The sequence below is a fragment of the Zea mays genome, chromosome 5 (genome assembly GCF_902167145.1).
Source record: "Zea mays cultivar B73 chromosome 5, Zm-B73-REFERENCE-NAM-5.0, whole genome shotgun sequence".
Taxonomy (NCBI): domain Eukaryota; kingdom Viridiplantae; phylum Streptophyta; class Magnoliopsida; order Poales; family Poaceae; genus Zea; species Zea mays.
The window spans coordinates 39,226,297-39,233,345 of record NC_050100.1 but is presented as its reverse complement, the minus strand read 5'-3'; positions in this window follow the sequence as shown (position 1 = coordinate 39,233,345).

The window sequence follows — 7,049 nt, the reverse complement described above, 5'->3', positions numbered from 1 at the left end:
ACTGAAGAAGCAAAAAGGTTAGAGATTTTAAGTCCTTCGGCGAAAATAACGGTGCCGACGACACAAAAAGGTCTTGCAGCAACCCTGAAGAGGAAAAGGATGGTAAATGTATTAGATGTGCTAGAAACAATGACGGCTTTAAGGTCTACTCCTTCAGGGAAAATCGCCGAGGCTTCGAAATTGCAAATCGAAGCTGAAACAAAACCAGTTGAAGCTGCCGCAAGCCAGGCCAGTGCCGAAGCTGAGCCTTCAAAGCCTGCTGATAAACAACCTTCGGAATTCAAAGAAAAGGCAACAGAGGAAGAGGCTATAGAACAAAGTTTGACTGAGAAAACTCCCGCGTCTGGTCCCGAAGCTTTAAAAGAAAATATTGAATATATCATCCGTCATGCTTCGGGAAAGAGACTCTCTAAAGAAGAAGAGCGAGAAGCACAACACTATGCCCAGAAGCTGAAATATCCAAAGGGGGCATTAGTGTTTAACAGCAGCGGAGAAGAGGATTTTTGTACTGTCTCCCAGACAACAAGGAGATATCTGTCTGCCGGGAGATGAGCAGAAGCTTCGGATTTCCAACATTAGAAGATGGGCTTTCAGTACTGTCAAAGGATGAATTGGTCGACAGTTTAGCATGTAATAGCATAAAGGTATGAAAATCAAATTTTTGTACTTAAGAACAAATTTTTTCATTTGCTTATACTTAATACTATGCTCCTTTCGCAGGGCTTGATCCTTAGCAATGCCCTCAGGGCACAGAAAAATATCGAAGATGAAGGATGCACTATAGCTCTGAACAACCTTCGTTCAGAAGTAATTGAGCTAAGGAACGAAGGCCTTGAGAAGGATAAAATATTAATTTCATTAGTAAACAAGATAAAAGAAAATGAAGCTAGCTCCAAAGTTCAAGCTGAAGCCCAGAAAAGTGAAATTGAAGATCTTCGAAAATAGTTAGTCGAGGCCAAATTAAAATGCGTTGTTGCCGAAGCTGAACGAGATGCCAGTGAGTACTGGAAAAATCATTGTGAAAAAACAGTTGCAGAGCTTCGCTCATTAAAAGAAAGATGTTTTGAAAAAACTGTGGAATGTGTTAAAAAGATAAAGACTAGCTTCGCCAACGTGAGAGCGTATTCAAGCGAAGAAAACTTCATACTGGGCAATCCTGAGGGCGTAATTGAGTGGATTAGCAGTGAGGCCGAAGCCTTTGAAGAGATTTTGAGTGCCCGCGGGGACGTTTGTGCCTTCTCTGGTGCGAGGGGAGTTGCAGCCATTCTGGAGAAGGTAGGTTGCGAACATGTTAAAACCTTGGCCCAGGCCGAAGCTGCCTTCTCCATTGATGATACGAAGGACCCCTTGGCCGAAGCAAGCTTAATAGGAGGATTTTTTTTCTGATATTTGGGAAAATGGCGACCAAGGGATGGCTCATGAAATAATAAAGAAAAGCAAAAAAGATACTCATGACGCTCGAGAAGCAACGAAAGCAGCTGAAAAAGCTGTGGAACTCGAAAGACTGATAGGTATTACTTAATGGCTTTTAACTTTGTTGTCTATTTTTGTGACTTCGAACTAATTTATGTCTTCTACCGCAGCTAAACTATCTCCTCCCTCAGAGTCATTCGACCCACTGGCCGACCCAGAGATAAAGAAATCAATAGAGATTATTAATATGGCTGAAGCTATTGTGGATGAAGTTATTACCAAGCTGCTAACCGAAACTGCTGAAAAAGTTCTGAAGGAAAAGGAGTAGTTATTGTAAAAACATTTTTTAAGATATTAATGTAATATTTACTGAACTAAGTCTGTAATACTCGATGTTTGTATCTTTGAATGTAATATGTAAATTGTTTGTATTTCAGTTCTTTACGATGCATGAAACTTTATGTACATACCGTTTTTGAGCCTTCGACGAAAAAACACCTTCCCTTCTTTTCATGCTTCGTGAAGAAATTCATACTTCATAGATAATATCCAAGCGTCGTAAAAACATTAATGCTTCGTAAACAATAGATTTCTTCCTCCACATTAGATGTGATGAAGCTGTAGTTCTTCAAAACTTATTTTGTGCCTTAGCACAATTTCATTTTCTCGAAGCATTCTTCGAAGATCAACATTGTATTCCCTTGTGCCATTGATGCAATATGATGTATGATGTTATGTTATGCGAAATGATGTGATGATGTTATGTTATGCGAAATGATGTTTATGCCGAAGACACACACTCACACCCCCATAATGGAATACACAATCTTTTTGCCGCTTATTTTTCGGCTTCACCGCTTATTTTTTGGTGCATCAGCGCTGACTTGTCGCTGTAAGTTCTGCATTCCCTTGGGAACGTCTTTTGAACTTCTTCGCCTTCTATTTCAGCGGTATTCGTGTTGAATTTTCGCGCTTCGCCTTATATTTCGGCGGTATTTGGCTCTTCATTCCCTTTGGAACGACTTTTGAGCAGAAAACTTACACTGCGCTCCCTTAGGAACGACTTTTTGTAGCTTCAGCAAACTACACTGCGTTCCTTAGGAACGACTTTTTGTAGCTTCGGTGATACTTGCAATGTGATTTCTAGCCCCACATTCCCTTAGGAACGACTTTTGATCTTCAACAATTTTTGGACTTCGTGAGTTTGTGGAGAAGGTATATTACATTGTGGCAAGATCGAAGCTTATTACAAGAAATTGAAAATGGCAAGAAAACTAGGTTTACGATAATAGTTCCTTATTAAAAAAAGAAAATAGCAATGAATGTAAAAACTGTTTCAGGGGTAGGATATCTCTCAATAGATATGTTTTGATTCTTGCACAGTACTGTTAACTATGCGAGCTTCGGACTCCTCCCTGAAATCTCGCTGCTGATGGGTATGTTGGCTCCCTTCTGGCTGCTGGCCTCGTGAATATGCAGGTTGTAGTGGTGGCGGAGGTGGAGGCTATGGCCAAGATGCCTGTGGCTGGCTAGCCGAAGCAACAGAAGCTGCAGGATGGTTACCCACATACTCTAGTATGTAGGGTGAGTGATACGAAGCAGTGTGCATGACCTGCTTCGGCTGGTTCTGCTGAGCTGCAGCTTCTGCTATTTCTTTTTGTTTCTGAATGGTGACATGACACATCCTTGTAGTATGGCCCTTGTCCTCACCACAGAATAAGCAATAAATTTTTCTAGGCTGATCCCCAAACCTTCCTCCGAAGCCCCTGCGCCTCTGCCTCTTGGAGCTGGCGGCCGGAAAGAGTTTTGTTGCTGCCCCGAAGCTTGCGAGGAGTACTGTGGCCTCTGTTCTTGACTTCCTTTGTCGTCACTCTGGGTGGAGTAGCCTTCTTAATGAAGCTCCCTGTGTTGGGGCCTTCATTCTTGTTCATCTTGAGCGAGATGGCGTACTTCTTCAGTGGCTTCGTCGATCTGCCTTTGAAGATCAGCTAGCCGGGCCATTTTTTCCTTCTTCCTTTGTACTTGTTGATGAAGCATCTCCATGTTTCTGATTTCTTGGTCCAACTCCTCCTCCTAGAGTGTTGGACTTGTGGCTTTCCTCTTTCTAGCTTCGGGCCTATCGAAGAGAAAGGGTCTCCTGGTTTGGGTCCAGTGGCTGCAGAGCGGCAGCCCCTGTTGCTGAAGCTTTCTTCGGTGGCATGACGATGGTCAGTGCTTGCCGAAGGTGGTCGAAAAGGGTTCACCAGAGGTAGGCGCCAATGTTGGGTACTTGTTCTCAAATGCTATGAATTAAGAACAAGGCAACATAAAATGTTAAATGTTAATGCCCTTCGTCCTTCGAAGCATTATTTCCCCAAGGGTATAATGATCTTCGGACGAAGGTCATGAAGGTCATACCTTCGTCATCTTTGACATACATATATGTGTGATTATTAATAACGAATGAAGCATGTAAAGCATAAGAAACAATATGAACAATAACATTATCATATATATATATATATATATATATTTCTTAGTATATAATCGTAGATCAATATAAAAATAATATTGAATTACATTTGGTACCTTCGGCTTGACAGAAAGCAAAGGTACGAGCGTGACGCAAAAGCAAATGCCAAGTCAGCGTGAACAGTACGAGAGTACTGTTCATCTATTTATAGGCACGAGACACAACCTATGTGAAATTACATCCATGCCCTTTACATTTGTTAATGACTCTAAAGTAACCCATCGAGGTCTAAGTAGTCTTTTCCCCTTTAAGTCGGTTCCCTTTCCAGCTGTCATGTTGAAGCTTCCTTGCGCGTAGCTTCGGCGCTGCGTCAACCTTCGTATTGTTTGTGCTTCTCACACTGTGGTTCTGATCCGGATCCGAAGGTACCTGTTCATGTATTACACTCCGGAAACATTGTTGAATCATGTTTTTAAGGACCTTCGGAAGACGAAGGCCCCCAACAATAATATTATTTTTGGTTCAACTAATGAGTCATTTTGTGAGGAGTTTGGCAAAATGTTGTCAAAGGAATTCGAAATGTCTATGATTGGAGAATTGAGCTTCTTCCTTAGTCTTCAAATTAAGCAATTGAAAGATAGAATCTTTGTGAGTCAATCTAAATATTTGAAGGACATGCTCAAAATGTTTGGATTAGAAAATGCAAAGCCTATGAAGACTCCTATGGCAACAAATGATCATCTTGACTTAGATGAGGGAGGACAATTGTTGATAAAAAACTTTTTTGTTCAATAATTGGTAGTTTGCTTTATATTACCGCATCTAGGCCCGATGTTATGTTTAGTGTTTGCATTTGTGCTCGGTTTCAAGCATCACCTAGAGAGGTTCATTTGAAGGCCGTCAAAAGAATTCTAAGATATTTGAAGCATACTCCCAATATTGGTCTATGGTATCCCAAATGTGCTCAATTTGAATTGATTGGTTATTTGGATTTGAACTATACGGGTTGTAAGGTTGATAGGAAGAGCACCTCTGGATGTTGCCAATTTCTTGGGAGGTCTCTTGTTTCATGGTCTTCTAAGAAACAAAATTCGGTTGCTCACTCTACCGTCGAGGCGGAACATATATCTAACGGTAATTGTTGTGCTCAATTATTGTGGATGAAACAAACTCTATTGGATTATGGGATTTCATTCAAAAATGTTCCTCACATGTGTGATAATGAGAGTGCGGTGAAATTGGCCACTAATCCGGTCCAACACTCAAGAACGAATCATATTGATATAAGACATCACTTCTTGAGAGATCATGTTGGAAAGGGGGATATCTCTATTTATTCTATTGAGACGGATAATCAATTAGCGGATATATTCACAAAACCATTGGATGAAACAAGATTTTGCAAGTTGCGAAGTGAAATGAATGTGATTGATCTCTCAAACGTGGCTTGAAATTGAGTACACATATAAAGCATGGTAATTGAGCTCTAGAGTGTGCTCTCTAAGCTATTTATTGCCTATTTTGATGATTTTTTTACCTTTGTGTGATCGAAATTATTTTATGTGCAAAGTTTGGTCACTCAAGTATATTATGTGTATATGCATGCATACTAATCCTTGGATTGGTCAAAATGTCCATATTTGAGCAATGGACCCTGTTTGAAATTCGAATTCAGAAAATGGACAAAGATTGGAAATCTGAGTATCAGGCCATGGACCGTCCGCCGCATCAGGTTCTGGATAGTCCGAGAGACAGAACAAACCGTCTACGGTTTCTAGGCCGCGGACCATCTGCTGTCCATCTGCGATTGGACATTACCTCGGGCTGAGGCAACCCGCAGCCATCTCATTTGCAAACGTCTTGCAAACGTCTCTTTCACTCTCCACACATTTGAGAAATTTTGTCGTTTGCGCCTTTGGAGATTCAGATTCGAGTGTGGACTGTCCGGGAGAGTTCTTGAAGCTCATCAACAGTGTCTTCCTCTCGTTATTCAAAATTTTTCAAGCAATTTGTTCAAATATTGCGGGTTTTAGGGTTTCTACAAATTGGTCTCTGATCTGTTTTTGGATAGAAATTTCAAAAAAAAATGATTGGTGGAATTGGTTATGATCATCCTTATGAACTTAGTGCAAAAATTTGGTTTAATTTCGATGGCTATTCTATTCAAATTTTGTGATTGAACATTTGGGACGAATTGGGGTTCTGAAAATCATCCCTGGACAGTCACGGACCGTCCGCCTGGGTGGCACGGATCGTCCGGCTATGGTTGCATGGACCGTCCGACCCCCTAGCGTGGACCGTCTGCCTTCTGGCAGATCAGCCTATTCATTTTCCACATGTTTTTTCAGTTATTGTCTTTTGATTGTTAGGATTATTTTATAAATTGTTCAGTGGTATTGATGGTCTAAAGAAAAAGTTAGCAGGGATGTTTCTGTCCAAGCGCCGTCGTGCAGGTGACACAGACTATAATCCTGCTGCTGATTTAGAGGCCCAATCATCAACTGAGGGCAGTGTCTCTTTGGATACTGAAGATGCACCTCACACTCATCCTGCTTATCCTATTGACATCACAGGATGGACATATCCAAAGATAAGGTTTTCTATGGCTGAATATTCATCCAGAAGGACTGTTGACCAGTTTTCTCTTTCATGTGACACAAACATTCAATATTTCCATACTCGGTTGCAGTTTGATGTTTTCTAGGGAACTCTTATGGACACTAAGTTTCATAAGCATCACGTGATTGACTGGGAGTACATGCATGGTCAATTAGTCATGGAAGGGCTGATTGCAAAGTTTCAGGTATGTGGTCTATATGGGTTTATGGGATAGAGAACTGACTTCAATGAACTAGGTGTCAAATAGTTTATTTCCACTACTGAAATAAATATTGAAGATCAGCTGATTGTGTGGATGACATGATTTAAAAGATATGTGGCTACTTTTGCTGAGTTTGCCACTGCAAACAATCTGGACTATGATGTGATCTCGCATGGGGTAGATATCTATACTGAGGATCAGTTTGAGGACTATGCTCAGTATTATGAACCTGCCAGGCTCAGTATCCCTAGCAGATTTGGAGAGACTCCAGGACTAAGGCACCATCCTGCTGTTATCAACAAGATTTCCAGGGTCACTATTCTTCCCAAGAGTGGGGACAAAAGCAAGATCAGAGATAAATTC